Genomic DNA, 16,616 nt, shown 5'->3' on the forward strand with positions numbered 1-16,616 from the left:
CAGGGGAGGCACCCATGGACTGCAGATGTGCAAATGTGACCCCAATTCACAAAGGAGGATCAAAGGCTGACACAAGTAATTATAGACCTGTGAGTTTAACTTCTGTTCCCCGAAAATTAATGGAGGCACTGGTTAAAGAAGCACTGCAGGATCACCGAGACAAGACTTCAGTTATAGCTCAGACGCAGCATGGTTTTGTTAAGGGGAAGTCTTGCCTGACCAATCTGATTAGATACTATGATGCAGTCACAGGGAATAACTTTGATATTATATACTTGGATCTTATGAAGGCTTTTGATACTGTTGCACATGGAAGACTGCTACACAAATTGGAGCAGTGTGATATTGGAGGCAAATTGCTGCTATGGATAAAGGGGTGGTTGAGGGGGAGAAGACAGAGAGTGGTAATCAATGGACACTGCTCATCGTGGACTAATGTTATTAGTGGAGTCCCTCAGGGCTCAGTGTTGGGTCCATTATTGTTTTCTGTATTTATAAATGATATTGATGATGGTATATCAAGCTTAATGTCCAAGTTTGCAGACGATACAAAGTTGGCAGGGTTGTCAAGGGCACTACTGACACTATGCTGCTGCAACAGGATCTGGAAAGGTTGAGCAGATGGGCTGAGAGGTGGCAAATGAAAGTTTAACATTGACAAATGTAAAGTACTACACATGGGAAACAGCAACCCCAGAGCAACGTATCAACTCTGTGGTACTACACTGACAGTGGTAGAGAATGAAAGGGACTTGGGGGTGGTTGTGCAGGCAGATATGAAGTTCTCTGAGCAGTGCAGACGGGATGCAAGAGTAACTCATGGAGTATTGTCAATGATATACAGGAATTTTTCCAGCAGGGATAAGGAGGTGATTATTCCATTGTATAAGGCAATGGTCAGGCCACACCTAGAGTACTGTATACAGGTCTGGAGGCCTCATTTCAAGAAGGATGTAGAGCTGCTGGAACGAGTACAGAGAAGGGCAACAAGATTAGTGAATGGAACAAAGGGGTGCTCTTACGAAGAAAGGCTTAAGTTTTGCAAATCACAGTGTCTGGAGACTAGGCACCAGCGAGGTGATCTGATAGAGGTGTATAAAGCCTTGAATGGTTCGAGCATGCTCAATGCTGATGGGATTCTTCCTCTAGCTCAGAATAATCACCTGAGAGGGCATAAATTCAAATTGAGGAAAGACAGATGTAGGATAGACGTGCGGAAATTTGCCTTTAGCCATCGGGTGGTTGGTTGGTGGAACAGACTTCCATCCCTTGTAGTGGAGGTTGATAGCCTAAATAAGTTTAAGGCTCGGCTGGATAGGTATTTTGAACGAACAGAGCGGTGAAGTGGAAGTGCGTTTTTTTTGGCTGATGCTGCATAAGCTTGCTTTCTTGCATCAAATGCCTCTACTAATGCTAATGCTAATGCTATCCTTGTATGTTTGTCCAAAAGTAAAGTTAGCCATGCTTTTTTTATTTTTATTTTTTAAACACAATAGTTTAAATTTTATATGAAATTTAATACGTCCGATAATATTGAATTATAAATTAAAATATGATTTCAAATTATGAAATCGTATTTTGCTTTAATCCAGATCGAGCTCTGGAATTTCGTATAGTATTTATTTTTCTTAACCACTAGCATGCCTTCTACAAGATGGACATATCGTGAATAAGTGGGGTGAAACCCCATTCTGTTTACTGTATCGCATATGCGTCAGTGTCCCATTGTATTAACCAGTTTTATTTAACCTGTGTTAGCGTCAAGTCGCTGCTGCATTATGTGCAGAAATAATTTTTTGGCCAAATTAGATGTGGCGGTACACCCTTCAAAATGGCGATGAGAAACGGGGGAAGCAGTGATTGGCAAGTTGTGATCCCCTACTTACTTCGTCCTCCCTTCTTTTCAGGCGGACGTCATGTGACATTCGTCATTGCAGCGGTAAATGCGAAGTTCGTATCGTTTCGTAGTACATTTCCTTGCTGGGTTTGTTGGTTATGTTCGCTTGTTACCTCGTGCTGTCTTGAGTTAAAGAAAAGTGAACTTGGAAATATTCATAAATTGTTCATATTTTTCCTACATCTTTTTAATTACCGTAAGTGTCCAAAAATTAATATTGGGTTAGCTTGCCACGTGGTTCCACGTGTCGTTCTGAGTTTGTCGTGTAAACTGTTTCGTTGTTTTTTGCTGCTGCGAGCCCGCGTTCCAGGACTGATGAGGTGACCTTACTTTTCCAATCTTTTTAACCTAGTATTGGCAGTGATTACATTCTTTAAAAAAATAAAAAATAATATTGTATTGGCGTATTGTGCATATACAAAGAGGAATTTTTTTTGTTAATTGCACGTGTTAGTTTAGTGAAAAAAATGTTATGTTTTTACGCGACTTTCAAGCGTTCGTTGGGGAAAAAAAAAAAAAAAAAAAACAATTAAGAGGGGTCATGTGTTTAATCGAATTTCATTTGTGTTTAGTGAAAAAATATTAGGTTTTTACGCGACTTCGGGAGGGATCCAAGCAAAAAATGGTCGTTGGCCACACGTGGTATTATTTTTTGTTTTGAAAAAAAAAAAAAAAAAAAAATTAAAAACAAAAATTGGTGTTTCGTGTTAATTTTTCTTCGTTTTAACTCTGGAATGCCGTTATGTTACGTGACATTTTGCCTTCACCGTGTGGGGGATGGAATTCATTGACGATGATTTATATATTTATTTATTTTCGTTTTATTGTTTTTTCTTATTTATTCTTAATTTTATTTCGTTTGTTCCCTTTTAATGTTTGTCAACTTTTCTTATTTCCCCCACTTACGCATCTGACTTTTACTTCCTAGGAGAATTCCAAATTCAAGGGAACTTCTCGATTAATTATAAATTCCTTTCGGAAGAGCTGGGTGTTCCAGGATGACAAACTGGTTTAGGACTTTACTCTCCCCTTCCAAAATGCTAATCATACCTACATTTTTCAGGAAACAACTTATGACAAATATTCCTTTTCTCTCCTTTACTGATAACATAACATATGTTTTATTATTAATCAAAGCCACTACATCATTAACACCCTTTTCTTCTTCTTTAGTTCCTTTCACTAATTACAAAGTTATACCTGTCAAATTTCTATTATTATCACCTAACTTATCTCTCTCTACATTACGTATATATTTTTATACACGTATATATCTCTGTGTCTTAAATCTCCACTAATCTGTTATTAGGGTCCTAAAGTCCTTTAAGGTAACGAGAATACTATGTTAGTCACTTACTTAATTTCCTCTTAGTCGGGCTTCGGTGTTTTGGATCCTCCCACTCTTAGTTGGAAATGTCATCATCGTATATCAGGGCATTCATTCTAGAACTCCTAGCGAATTTTCTAGTGAGGATCACAATTCTGGTATTCTGATGGACTCACTGTACACCTGAACTGGGCTGGCACGTTGCATACTATCATACTCCGTCGATATGAGGACTGCTATCTCCATCCTGAGGCCTTTTCTCACCTTATACGGCTATCTTGTCCACATGAGAGAGCTCACAGGGGCTACCCTCGCTCCACCTAATAAAAAACACTTTCAAGAAGAAGACTTCACAGGGCGCTACCCTTCTTGACTCCTCCTTTCACAAACTTCTTATTAAAATAAGAATTATTGGACAGTGCTCGTTAGCATACGGCTACTGTCCATGACGGATTGACTCGCAAAAACGGCCACTGCTCTTGCCTTCCAATGACGGACCGGCTTAATCTTCTTACTCTTCCTAATACCCCAAAAACTCAATTGCTGCTAACAGATAATTTCTACAACGACGAAACCCTCAGCTATTAACTGTTACTAACTTACTTTTCCTTACACTGACGAAACTCTTAACTGCTGTGCCCGCTGACTATTTAAATTTCCTAAAAACCACCACCAAACTCAACTCAGTGTGTTGTGTCCAAACTATATCACCCAACTATCAAACACGACAAAAAACTCAACTTAGTATAACAATAACCTATTTCCAAAAATACCTACATCACTCCAATCTGCTTCTAACTCCCATTTTTACCAACCACTCCAAGAAGGCTCTCTCCTTCTTCGTCCCGTTTCTCACTTTTTGTTTCTCTCAATTACGTACCGCCCTTGTATGTCAGTTCTGCCCCCTTTTTTTTTTTTTTTTTTTTTTCTATAACCAATCTTCTCCTGTTTTTTTGACTTTCTTTCTGCCCTATTCGTCCTTCGACTTTTCTCAAGCTAATTTTACTATGTACAATTCAACCTCTTATTTTAATAAATTATAATTTTCCCAGATTGTCTGTTCCTTTGAAGCACGCCGCTACTTCGTTTGTGCTTTTAACGAATTTGTTTTTCACTATCTTCTAAACCTGCGATCGCCGACAGACGGACGCCCATTTTAAAATCTCACCTTAGCATTTGACCCCTATTTACCACCTGGCTGGCTCCGGAGGTCCCCGATCAAAAGGAATGTCCGACCGATTGTGTCCTTCTGGTATTGTGTTCTGTCCTAGCCTAAATTGTTCGCACCTCCTCGCCAGTAGCCATAGCCACGTTCGGCCCGTAGTCTCCCACGCTAACCTTTCCTTGTTACCTTGTCTACATTTAATCCCCTTGCCTGTGACCCATTATCTAATTAGTATTTGTGACCAGTACTGTTCTGCTGCCCCATATTGCCATTTCCTAATCTTTATTTTAAATAAATCTCACTCTTTTCTAAAATATTAAACGTGTAAGATTTTTCATCTTACAGCCGAATAAATTTCATTTCGGTTACTGTCCCGAAAAATTTGCCTTTAATTTTGTTGTTTTGCAATTCTGACATACTTATGTCACGTGACATCCACCACGTGCAGTTGTCGAGAAGAAGTGGGGGCGGAGTTATGAACCGTATGTCACTGCTTTACCCCCTATTCTTCTCGACGCTATTTTGTAAGGGGTACCGTTCTCTGGAGTGTTACCATTTTTTTTTTTTTTTTTTTTTTTTTTTTATTAAATATTGCAGACAGTCTCTCAGACGGAACTTTAGGTTACAGGATTTCTTTTCACTGGCATTCTAAACTATACAGAAGCCAAATGAATCATGGTCTAAAAATGTAAACTTTTACCCGCTCTAAATTCTGACAGATTTCAGAGTGGTTTTAAAACTATCTACTGATAATAGTGAAGTTGTAGGTTTGAGTGAACAGGAAGAAAGATTACAAAAAATACATAGAAAATGAGTGATAGGCCTCTCCGCCCAAGGGTGTTTCTATAAAACTCTGATCGTCATGTGAACCCAAGGGGGAGACGGGCATGTATATCAGGTTTATTGTTTACTGTCTGTTACACCCATTCACTAAAAACAGGAACTTCATTCTAGTTTGTGACTAGTATCTGAAAATTCTTATTCTTACCACAAATCACATTAATAGCACTCTACACCAACTAGAAGAATGTCTCTCCCCGCGTATCCTCAGGTAAATCCCACGAAATCCTCCCAAATGGCAAAAGAAAACTGACCTTCCTCATTTATTTTACTTAATCCTTCAGCGCTTTATACATCTCAATCAGATTTCCCCTTAGATGTGTAGTCAAAATTTGCAATCCCCACCTTGTAAGTCGACCTCCATGTTGTCATCGATTTATTCAAATGGTATTAGCCATGTAGTGTAAGGAAGATCTCGCTTTTGCTGCAACGCAAAAACAAAACCTCCTTGCTTATCTGTTTCCCACTTCAGTAGTTGTTGATCCAGCTGACCTTTCAATTTCCCAAAGTTCTGCCTTTAAATTTGCCCAAGCCGGAACTACTCGTGGAGGTAACATCTTATACAGACGTATTATAGTATAGTATTATTTTATTATATTATATCATATCAGTGAGAAAGAAACAATTACCGAGTAAACAACTGCAAACAACACGTACTTGTAAAATTTCATTTGAATTTACAAAGAATCTTGACTACATTTTGTATACTTGGATATAACATTTCATTTAGCTTTCGAAGATGTTTCTACTTCGGCTCGCAGCGATATTAATATTTTCTGATATGGTCTGTCGTAATGTCTTATACTAAGTCATTGACAATGGATTTTTAGAGCTTGTCATTGCCAGCTACACAAATATCACTAGCACATTTCCAACCTAAGCGCACGAATGTGAACTGTTTAATCAGAAACAAAATATTCGTATTGCGGAAATATTAATGAAATATTAATGACTAGAATAGCAGAGAATAATAAAATATGAAAGCGCACGATGTACAATTTCGGTACTGCTGCTGTTCAGTACACAAATATGGTTGTGTTATTTTCGATCTTGTTAAAAAATTAAATTAATACTAAGGGAATTCCATTAAGCGGAAACTTTCCTACAATCAAAATTCAATATAGTAATGTTTGAAATGTATACGTTTTTATGGGGATATACACTTTTCTGTATGCGTCATTCTTTTTGATGAAGAGTATGTGCAGTCAAATTCATCATTATTTTAGTGTCAACAACCGAAAGAATCCAGAGTCCGTTTTAAGAGTGATAGGATTAACTCCACAACATATAATTTCCCTTTTTATAGCTTCCAGATCTGGGGAAGCTTTCACAAAATACTAAACCTGTCACCTCTTCCAGGTTCTGTGGGGAAAAAAAAAAAGGCATTAGTGAATCTAAATGTTAATTGCTTTTCAGATAAAAATTAACAGTAAAAGTTAATGACTACTGTTATGTTCACTTCAGATGGAAACAATTAAATTGCACAACTAACGAGCGAAAAATGAAACAGCTAACACACTTCAAGTGACAACAATCAAACATACTGTTTAATGAAATGAATAAATACTAGCTCTTATTTCTGAACTTGTATGCGCATGTAAACACCTGCCGGCACTCCCAAACTAGCGAAGTAAATTATTCTCGCCAAACTTTCATTACTTCTTTAGAATTACAAACTCACCAGGCGTAGTTCTAATTTTTCGAGTTTTTGTGTGCGGGGAAAGCCTGTCGAATTTCTTTAACTTTTTTTAAACCTTTTTCAGAATTGGCATTCTGATGTTACTCTTCGTTAATGTGTGTAGTAATACTTTTACTTACAAAGTAAAATAAATGCAATTTAAGTTGCATTCAACCTGTGTATGTTGAATTCAACTAATTAGTAGCGGGTTGAATTCAACCCGCTACTAAATTAGTCACGAGTAAATTTAAGTAGCACAAACATAATTTTCCAAGTTTTAGATGATAATTTGTTGCTTTTACGAAACAACAACGCAAATACGTAGGTCTATGAGGTATGTGTATTTGGTCTGTAAAGTGTGTTTAATTTATTTTTCTGCATACAAAAATCAAATTTCCGAGAAGGGGAGGGGAGGACAACGTGTGACTTTCGCCCAGTATCGACAAAATCGACATCGTGTGAAAACGCTTATAAAATTTCGCCCCGTCTTAGTGCTTTAGAAGCTAGACCATGTCTAGACGGTTAACTTTAAGTTTCAAAGCAATTATTTCGATAAAAAATTGATTTTAGGCAACTAAATATCCAGAGACATGCATTGTGTAAAAAAAAAAAAAAAAAAAAAAAAACATGGAAATGCTTTAAGATCCAGATGATTGACGGACAGTGTGAAACACGTTTTGGAATTAAATTGCATGACAATGACAATTTTCCAATCCAATTGGAGTAATTATCTGTACGAAATATATATCACATTAGCACACATATATATTACATTAACATATTAGACTAGATTGTAGAAAGTTTACTTTTAGCCAGCGAGTCGTTGATTGCTGGAACAGATTACCTTCACAGGTAGTTGAGGCTGACGGGTTGAATAAATTCAAGTCAACTGGATAGTTGCTTGTGTGAGGAGGGAAGCATATAATTTGTATTTTCTTACTACTCGTTTTTTTTTTTTTTTTTTTTCGGCGGGTTCAGCTTTTGCTGAACTGTCCAAAACCTTACACTATAGTGCTATTATTATTACTTTTGCTAAAATAAATATTATTTTATTATTGTATTCGAATGCATATTGGATGTTAGCATTACGAGCATCCGATTTGATGTTACTGATGCAAATTTTAAATTCAGCTCAAGTTAAAAGTATTTGTCGGAAAGTAGGCACACGAGTTTATTTGTAGTGCTTCATTTTATTACTTGTTTCAGAAGTCGAAAGAAACTGATGCGGAGTTTATAAAATACCACAAACAGTACGTTACAGGTAATAAATTTTTATTTGAGTTCTTAATTGCGCCGTAGTTCACTTAATTTAAACTGATACTCTTACGAAAATTTCTTCGAATTTAAATTGTAGACTTTGAAAATTCTGAGTGATTTCTGCTGTATGCTTCCGGATTTAATTTGGAGAATTTGAATATTTCACTCACGTCCAAAATATAAGTAATAAATAACTTGAGTATGTTATGAGAAAGTTTTCATTATCAGTCAGCAAAGTTTAAAAATAATATCAGCGATGGACAGCCAAAATGCCCATACTACTTTTGGGTGTGATCATCGTCAAGTAATAAGTACTCCAAGAATTATTTGCAGTGAAGAGGTAAGATTTCATTTTAGCGTTCCCAATCAAATGCGAATGGAGCGCAGTTGCTTAACCATGAATAGTAATATCGCCAACAGTCTATCCGTACACTGGCGCCTCCGTAGCCAGGTGGGAAGGAGCACACGCTTCTTGATTAGACCGGGGTTCGAGCCCGTGACCACCAAATACGGAGGATGCGGAGGGAATGACCACGCATATCCCGGAGCAATATAGCCTTAGTTGCTAATGCTCCTAAAAACCAAATAACAAACATAACTATCCGCACACTCATAATTATTCTTCCCCCTTGTGGTGAAGGGTAGGTATGAAACAGTTTTCTTTAATTTGATGTGTGTATGTGTGCACACGCGCTCCAAAGCAAATGAGACTACGAGGCGTGAACAGTCTGTAACTGGTTGTTCTTCAGTCAGTTGGTTATTTTCTGGACGAAAAACCCAAGTTTCCAAGAGGAGAAACTATGCAATCCTCGCTTAAGACCGACTAATTCAGCTGTCATATGAAAAAACCAGCGTCATTGACGGAGTTGGAATTCAAAGAATTTCCACCTGGATGTGGGCAAAGGGTGTTATGGCCACTGTACTACCGCGAGGGCTATTTGATTTAGGGAAGTTATCTTTTCTGTAACCAAAGAAAAAATATTCTAGCATAAAGTTAACAATGAAAGAGGAAATCTCTTATGTTTTTTAAGTTATATTACAATGGATGTTCGCACTTAAATATTAGTTATTTCTAAGTAGTTTAATTAATCATTGCTTGAAGGATTGCAAGGAATATTTTGTTACTTCATGCGGGTATCAACTTTTAAACTTAATATTTCTTTAACCGCTCGGAGCTTTCTGACATTTTTGTTAAATTTCTTTGCTCCCTGAAATCTTAAGTACCTCTACTGGTAGTGAGCCAAATTTTTACAAAGATAGAGAGGAAAATATCGAAGGGACTGCTTGAATTTAGCATTGGAAATGTTCCTTGGCCATCTGTCAGAAAGACGGACTTGTGTAGGCGAAGTCTCTGACATACATAAAACATGATGTGTACGGCTGTTTACACATCACGCGTGTATAAGAGCTACTTTAGCAGCAAGTCTCTCTCTCTCTCTTTTTTGATGCATTGTTACCAACTTTCTTATGTTAATTTTACTCCCCGTTCCACTGTGCTAATTTCCTTTGGATTTCATTTTTAGTGTAGGCCGCTGTAGAAGTCGCACCTCGAAATGTATTGGTCCACCACTGGTAAGTAAAGTATTTTGTTTTAAATTTCGTGTAGAAGTTCATCGCTTTGTTTTCTTCTGCAGTGGTAGGAGCCCTCATTAATTTTTTTTTAGGTTTGTAAAGAAGAGAATATAGGACGTGATCGTCAGCAACTCCAGTCTTTTGCATATAATGCAGTATGTGGACAGTTTCAGATGAAAGAATGCATTTTCTAGGCGAAACAGTTTTATTTAGTTATCACACTTTCCACTTTCTTATTATATGTGAATTTAACTATGTAATCTTGATTAGTTTAGGAATATTCATTTCTAATTACAGTATAGTATAAGTTTCTGGAATTCGTTAGATTAAGTTTACCGTAGTTTATGATTTTTTTTATGCTCTTAGTTGTAATTGTTCTGACCTCATATAAATACATTAATTTTTACTTAACTGACTGAGTATTATAAAGCATTTTATCATTTTAAGTAAGTTTTCTAAAATATGTTTTAATTTATTACCCTTCTTGGTTATAACTGCTTAGCGTTATTGGGAGGCGGGTCCCTTTATGTTCTAGTTATTCGCCATATTTTCGTACCCGTTCCATGTATTAGCCATTCTTTCGTTCCCCTAGTAAAAATTTTCGGAATAAGTCCTTCCAAGGAATAAGTCCATCCTTACCCCACGATTGTTTACTTTGAAGCAGGTGTACTGGTGTCTCAATGTACTGAGACGATAATCATTCACCCTCCTGAACCCATGAATTCTAATGATTCTAAAAAATTCTAATACAGTAATTTTCTAGCTATGCTTTATAGTCTAATATGATTAAACCCTCTTTCACTACAACAGAATAAATATTAATTCCATATTTTATTTTATATATATACGAGTACATATATTTTATTTATTTTATTTTTTTGAAAAGTTGATTGCTATTAGAACCGTCAGTTGGATAGTTTTTGATATGTTATTTCCTGACACTGCCATCAAACCGTTATTAATTATATTATGGTCTCAGGTTTTTATTTTATTTTATTTTTTCGATTGTTCGCTCATTTTACTTCCTCATCGTGGAACTAGAGCTGCTTAAAATTATTCAGTATTGGTCATTATATATTCAGTGGTGCTGCTATTCGTAATGACTGTTGTACCGTTGATATTTAGCGACATATTAAGAAAAAACTGCGATTAGTTAACTGCTAAATACAAGTTAGTCTCTTTAAATACAAGTTAGTCTTTCTCCACAAATATGAGAATTCTCATCGTCCAAATAATTAAGATTTACCACTCAGAGTTATATCAACCTGAAATTCAAATCAATGTATATAAGCAAGCCAGATCATAATTTCAAAAGCTGTTGATTAGGGAAAACAATGTTACTATTGTATCCTTGGTATTCAGATTACACTGAAAGAACAGAATTCATGGGATACCTGGTTCCTGGGCAAGCGACGATTTCAGCCCTCTCGCTAGTGGACGAACCTACCGCTTGGCAGGTATATAGGTACAATGCATTAACCTAGACGATAATTCTGTATCAGTAAAACGGCCTGCGGTAACCGACTTTGAAAGAGGGATGGTAAAGTGTGTTCGTGTCAAACGGCACCAGGGGTTTCCCCCATCTCCGCGTGGTTTTCTTTGTGGGTGTAACAGATCACTGTTAAGGCCAGATATTTAAAAGTGTATGGGATTTGGAAGTATTGTGTTGTGTATCGTTGTTCCTCTGGCCATTTAGCCGCTAGACCCCTGCTGGGGCCCAACGTTGCCCACACTCAGCCCCGTGGAGCCAGACCAGGTACACCCAGCATAATTATTTACTCTGGCAGGCCCTGTCACCTAATTTCCTGAAATTTCAGTGGCTAGGGCCTAATAAAAAAATTCAAAAAAAAAATAAATAAAAAAACAAAAGAAAACGCGATTTTAAGGGGTGGGTCGCTAATGAGGTTAAATTTCGGAATTGATGCACGATTTGGCTGTTATAATTTGGAAGTTTAAGTTTTTGTCGTGTGGGGGCGTACACTGTGATGTATAGAGAGAGTTGGGGGGAAGACAGAAGTATGGGGCAAATAGGGAAGACGACCCCAGATATCAGTGCGGCATACCCATGCCGCACCTGGAGAAGTAAACGGGGGGACGGGATTGTCCCCTCCCCCCGCCAGCATATGGAGAGAAAGTGGGCTAGACTAAGTGTCCAACCCAGATCGCCAAAAGGCGAGGCAACAGCATAGCTGCGGTCACAGTCATGGTTTTTGATTGCCAGTTCAGAAACACTTCAGGTGGGTTACTGCAGTCACAGTCATGGTTTTTGGATGTTCAGTTCAGTGTCACTTCAGGTAGGTCATAGTCTTGGTCCAACATCATGCGAGTATGTCGTAATTAATTAAACATGCTCGCATTGTTCAGACGATGATTTCTATATTTATTTTTAATATAGTTCATATTCAAAAATATTTGCTCGCAGAAATACGTCGAACCAAAAACTGAGAGAAGTCCAAACGCAAATATTTTCAAATTTATATATGGGTCCGGTAATGCAGACCAATTAATTTACGGACCCATATTTATATATGGGTCCGTAAAATGCAAACCAATTTGGGCTGCATTTTAAAATCATCTATCACCGTCCATTTGTGTAGAATTGCAGATTTTAAGGCATTTTAGTCTTGCACTCCACATGTCCTTGATTTTTAAGTCCTCTTAACTCCATTTCAAATTGAGCTTAATGTGAGCTGTAAATTTAAAGAGCCGCAGTTACATGTTAAAAGAGTTCCATGCGGCTCGCGAGCCGCGCAGGTTGTCTACCCCTGTCCTATGCCGACTTCTTTTCTTCCTCTTTGTGTGTCGGTTGCTGAATGATGTTTCCGAAGCAGTCGCGAATCGACATATTTTGCTGGATCGAAGCGGTGGCCCTACAATTTTAAGAAACAGTAGTGAAGAAACTGTTTTTGTCATCAACAAAGCGCTTTTTGGGTAGGCGATCAGATTCATTTGTGAAAATCCTCGTTCACATTCACTCGATGAAATTGGTATCGTACTCAGAACGTTCATCAAATGCTTCAATTCTTCTGAAACCTTATCAATTAGATATCCCCGAATTGCATCTCTTTCATTTAACTGCAACCTAATTGACAGTTTTCTAACTTCACTTTCACCAAATGTCATCAATTCAAGTTTAGAAAGATTAATACATTCGTTCTCCTCGTTTTCCTTCTCTCGTCATCGATATTGTCACTAATTCTTAAATTTGAATTTTTTTCTTTTGAAACTATTCAAAATGACGGGGTAATTCGGATATTCAGGTACTGTGACCATGTAAACAGAGATAGGGAAAATGTGGATAACGCACTTCCGCGAAACAACAGATGATTATTTGTCGGGGTAAAAGAAAATCACTTTTCTAATTCTCGAATGGGGTGCATACGATTGATTCACAAAGGTGTCCAACCTACGGCCCGCGACGAAAGTGAACTAAAACAGCATTTAAAATTTTGTTAATTATCAAAAAAAAATTCTCATTAGATATTTTTGTTCAGTAAATGTAATTGTGTATTGTACTTAATAAAATTTTCGAATATTTTCAATTTTACTTTTACGTGCAAGAAGATATAGAAAATGTAACACACTAAAGAAATCTAACTTTGAATTTTTTTGAATATGGCCCCTGTACGGGAAAAGGTTGGACACGACTGCAGTAGAAGGTGGGCAGAGCCCATTGGGAATACACCTTGATCTGCTCACCCTTGACTAGCGCGACTCGTTCGTATGTGGGACAGGTGGTCGGATAGGTTTTACCAGGTACCACTAAGTTGTAGAATGCTTTGGATCTCTTAATTCGCGCAGCAGCACTAATTGCCTAAATTGCCTGAGGGCAACAAATGCGAACAATGAGCACCAAGTTAATTCTCTTCTAATTCGTTCGCTATATGAAAATTTTCTTCGCTCAGCGGAAACTATTTTAAATGAAACTTCGAAGGGGAATTCAAAATATTTCGCTATAAAAGGACTTCGTTAAACAGAGGCCCGACTGAGTAAATTAGAATTATAAAAATGTTATACAGTTTTATATAGAAAATATCTTAAAAATAGACAATAAACAATGCAAATTTAGTTAAATTTTAAGCTTATTTGAATAGTAGGTAAACATATATGTGAAAAAAATTACGGAATATTACAAATTTCTAAGTGCACTGCATCCAAATGTCACACGTCACTGTTAATAAAGGTGCCGGTACGCCGAACCGTTGTGTACCGTCCCAAAAAAAGCATTATATATATGTGTGTGTATATACACACCTCAGGACAACTCCCAAATACGGTGTATCATCCCGCAACCTGAATCCACAGGAAGCCAGCGGAAAAAAAAAGGCATAATTAATATAAATATATTAGTAATATCATTAATGCAATTATTCAGTAATAATACTGACTGACAACACGTTGTAATTGATATTACAACTTGTTGATTTATTAATCATAATTGTTAATTATGATTAATAATTCATAATTAACATTAATACATCATATTAACAGCTGAAGACAACAACACTGCCTCATTTCCCCCCCCCCTACCAAAATTAGCCACCAAATGTATCAGCTGACATCTGAACTCATACAAATTACAATTGTATAATACATGATCCCATGATTCTACCATGCCACAAACACAGTAGGGCTCAACTTCCAATTCTAACTGATGTAATTTCGCTTTCAGTGAACCATGTCCTGTAAGTACTGTTTGTATGAACCCTTCATACAAGGATAAAACCACTCGTTTAATTTATTCTAATAATTAAATTGTACACTAGAAATAAAATAATATGTTATCCTAGCAGTTACACTTAAGTCCCAACGCTCCTGCCACAAATCAACTAACTTAGATAATATATCCCGCTTGTTTTCTGCAATCGTTAATGATGGATTTACACTATGTATATATTAAGTGCAATAGCATCATTAATACACAGCCATTTCTGAATAAACAGAATATTTATAAGGTGGCATCGTTTTAAATTATATCTCATATTGTGAATACCTTCACAACGAGTTGCCATGATATTGCATTACTTCGAATAAGTAACGCTTCACCTAAGGAGAAGACTAATGTTACTTATTCTCAGATAGGTACCACCAGCCAAGCGGCACCGTTTCAGTGCTATTTGGCCCTTCTTCGGTGCGTGGGTATGCACCCAAGTGATGCAATGATGGCAAAACAGTTAATGAAGTATAACTGTAGTGCAATACCGAAGTACTGCAATATAATGGCAACTCGTTGTGAAGATATTCGCAATATGAGATATAACTTAAAACGATGCCGCCTTATAAATATTCTGTTTATTCAGAAATGGCTGTGTATTAATGATGCTATTGCACTTAATACAGTACAGTGGATTCCGGTTATTTGGGCCACCGGTTAATCGGTGCAGCCATTTATTTGTGGGAAAATCTTAAACAGAAACCAATCGAGAAAATAGCCAGGGTTTACTTTGGGACAGCATGCCGTTTAATCGGGGCAGGAGACCGCAGCACTGGAGATTACCCTACGATTGTCTCCGATGGTACCATGTGGTTCGGTCGAAATTCTGGAGGTCACAACCATAAAACAATTAGCAGTCACCTGTTTATTTGGTTTTTCTTTTAGCGAAGTCTATCATAAACAGACAGTTGTTGTTGTTATTTTAGTTTTTAGGAGCATTAGCAACTAAGGCCATATTGCTCCGAGATATGCGGTGGTCATTCCCTGACCTTTCCGCATCCTCCGTATTTGGTGGTGACGGGCTCGAACCTCGGTCTAATCAAGAAGCGTGTGCTATGCACTGCTGCTCCTTCCCACCTGTCTACGGAGGCGCCCAAACAGACAGTAAACTCGATCTTACTGAATTTGCGATAATACCGACAGCTGGAATTCTGTGGGTTATTATGGTGAAATGTGTTTACACTTCCATGAAATCTTCAATCATATAAAAAAATTAATTTTCAGATCTCTTCAATCGTATTTTTAAAGCTTTGTAACTCGTTACTTCGTTCTCACTTGCGCGTATCGTGTTACTTGCAATTTGTGTGTGTGCCGTGTTCTTTGTTATTGATTGCTTATCTTTTTACTGTTTTAAATTTTAACCCCCACCCACAAATGTCAGTGAACAGAAATGTCAACTAGTTCGTATGTACATATTACAGTACGTATTAATTATTCCGATTATCACGTATATTCTTCCGATTTTCACGTATCATTTAATTTTTTAATTGGTAAGGTAATAAGGGTAAATTTGTGCTTAATATATCTTTGCTTTTATAGCCTGTGGATAATATTCCTCCTATTTTCGCTAATTAGAATCGCCGTTTGATAGAATTAAAATTCAATTCACAAACGTGATCACAATGACCGGCGCTTACTGCACATCGTATAGTGAACGGTACTTTATTATGCTACCTATCGTCAAACCCTTCCTAGACCAGACGCCAAGAATAAATCACCAAAATCATCAACAAATGCAATAGCAATTAAAACTACCAAGCTGCGAAGCCAAAGAAACGCAGAAGAATTCAAATGAATCTACTGAGAACAAACCTACTATAGGAAACAAAATGTCCACATATCAATCAATCAACTACCAGCCGCTTATGATGTCAATCCCCAAGGCTGCAAAACTTATCTCTAATATCCCTGTACATATCACAACGCACAGTAGAATAATGCGGCCCCAAAAAAGATACTTGCCACCCGTACGAACTCCGATTACTGTCTTTCAAAATGCAAGAAGTATCTGTAACAAGCTAGACACTGTCAAACAGCTTTTACTCTCGAAAACCCTAGATGTCCTCTGTATCGCTGAAACGTGGCTTGGGAATGGGCAGGACTCCGTTGCCTGTGCACCTCAGGCTGGTTACCAGATGCTCTGCTCCTCTAGAGTGGATCGTAGAG

The sequence above is a fragment of the Mastigoproctus giganteus genome, chromosome 14 (assembly GCF_048544385.1).
Source record: "Mastigoproctus giganteus isolate SK-2022 chromosome 14, ASM4854438v1, whole genome shotgun sequence".
In the NCBI taxonomy this organism is placed as follows: domain Eukaryota; kingdom Metazoa; phylum Arthropoda; class Arachnida; order Uropygi; family Thelyphonidae; genus Mastigoproctus; species Mastigoproctus giganteus.